Here is a 2,560-nt window from a genome sequence, read left to right as displayed (position 1 = left end):
TAGGCACTTCCTGTTCCATGTGGTGACTCGTCGAATCTGGGCTGATAATGGCTTCTCATACTTGCTATACACCTACTCAACTCTGAGTGGACCAACTTAAAGTTGATTAAACTGATTCATAGCAGCCATTGTGAAATCGACCTTAGGCTAGATCAATTTAGAGTTGGGAATTTAAATCTGAGTTTGTTAAACCTGCTTCGTGAAACTGTCATTGTTCAGAAGGCATTTCACTGTTGAAACACAACTTTTTCATAATTTTACTGATGAAGGGGAGATGTGAGATTGCCCTATAGTTCTGCAGGATGAATTTGTCCAAGCTTCTGTTTTTCAACAATGGTTTGAAATTTACTGTTTTGAAGGCTTTGGGTAAAACAACCCACATGAGGAATGTGTTAATGATTTGAATCAAACCAGCCTCTGAAACAGGTAAAACCTGCAGAAGGAAGATGAGCTAAGATGTTGAACAGTTTCTTCTAAATTTACAGTTTATTTGACATAATTGTGGCATTTTAAACTCCTACTTTTAAAAAGTATTATAGTCTAACAGAAAACAATAAATGTCTCAATGTTTGTATTATTATTTTCAGAACGATTTGGTCCATATTTTCACTGTTGGATTTCCATTATTTCATCTGTATATTTCAGGTAAATTCTGAATCTAAAACTGTGAACTGCTGATTTAACACCATGGCTACAGGATTATCTGGTGAGTCCACAAGATAAACTATGATTGTTATTAATGTATTTGATATTAATGTTATTCCCTTGAAATAATCTGTCAGTCTGTCTGCCTGTATATCCATCTATCTAGATTGTCTGTAACTGTAAAATAGATAATAGATAAAAATGTCACTATTTTTTTTTTTTTTTCAAAAATATCCTGCATTATAAGGATACTACTGAAGCTACAAAAAAAAACTTCCTGTCAGACATGTCTCCAACCATTTTGCTGAACAATAAAAGTTCCTTTAGATATTACAACAAATCAAGTGTCTCCACCACACTACGGTTATATGGATATGAGGTGCTTTTATGGCTATAAATCAAACTTTGACCGGAGCCACTCCTGACTTGTAGAACATTTTATTACATTGCTGTACTTCTACATTGGTAAGATGTTAATTTCTGCTGTGCTATGGTATCAAAACTACTAAACCAGGGGTCTTCAACCTTTTCAAGGCCAAGGACCTCCAAACTGATGGGGAGGTGGAGCAGGGACCCCCTACTTATATGTATTTTATGAAATTGTGTTATATCAAACTGGTCTTATATCGCCATGTGTAAATGCACCTTGTTAATAGGCATTCAATACCAAGATACTCAAATAATACACAAGTTCATATACCATATTCATGTTTTTATTTTAAAAGTGCGAGGTACGGTAGTAGGGTGGCCATGCCATGGCCATTTACAAACATATAAAAACACAATAAACTGATACCTGCCAAGATCAACAATGTCTGTGAATTGCATGTAATCATGCATAAAAGCTACTCAAATTGACATTTTTAAAACATAGATGTGGAAAGGAAAATTAGTGATACTTTTTAGTGCCCCTGGCATGCATAAACATACCTGTCATATTGCATGCAATGCTATACTATTAACACAACTGACAGATTCATGTTTTAATTTTAAACATACATGTAGTATGGGCAGTGAATCCTCAAACCATCTATGGATGGAATACATACTCCCACATTAGTGAGATGTCTGACCCTGATGAGTAGCACACAACTTATTTAACCTTGGATGTATGGAGGTTGTCAGGCAGAGAGTCACAACAGCCTTAGGCTGCAGTCTTGACCTGTATTTGTTTTTCAGGTAGGTGATTAAGGAAAATCCACCTTCACAAAAATATGTTGTAGCAAAGGGCAACAGGCTCATCATGGCTTTTGCTGTGGTTTTGTTGTGGAAAGTTTTTATGGCAAGATATCCAAAACTGGGTGAGTGGTTTAGTTTCATATAAGTTTCTGATGCTGTCAGTGGACAGTTCCATGAGCTGATCCTGATCCATGTCACGGTCAGTCCTTCACCGTCTGCTGCATTGTCTCTGAATGGAAACTGTATTCATGTCTTGTCCCTGCGCCAGGAGTCGGCCTCAAACAATTAGTTCCTAAATTGCCCATGGAGCGCCTCCAAGTGCTCAAGAATCACATGTGTTAAAGGGCATGAGAGCTCAGAAGAATCTCCCAGCTCATCCATTGATGTAAACATGGAAAATATGCCCTCGTTCCTTCCGTTTTCTGATTTTTTTTATTTCTTATGAAGCCTTTCATCCTGTCATACAGCTGAAAGGCATGTGTGCTGCGACCTTAATTAGAACTGTTAAGTTTATTCAGCTCAGCAAAAATGTCAGCAAGATATACAAGTTTGGTGATCCAAACATTGTTGATAAAAAGTGTTGCTCTCCCCAAAGGAGGATGGAGGGAGGGGTATGTAATAAATTGAGGGGAGGAAGTGGCTGGGTGAATTATTTAGGGGGGGTGGGGGAGCTCTGGTTGGGTGGCCTGTGGAAATCCTGTGGCTTTTGCTGGGGGTGATCTGGTCTGGGTGCGGG

This window comes from Cyprinodon variegatus, unplaced genomic scaffold (assembly GCF_000732505.1).
Source record: "Cyprinodon variegatus isolate N-32 unplaced genomic scaffold, C_variegatus-1.0 Scaffold105, whole genome shotgun sequence".
In the NCBI taxonomy this organism is placed as follows: Eukaryota; Metazoa; Chordata; class Actinopteri; order Cyprinodontiformes; family Cyprinodontidae; genus Cyprinodon; species Cyprinodon variegatus.
The sequence above is the reverse complement of the archived record's forward strand: the minus strand, read 5'-3'. Positions refer to the sequence as shown.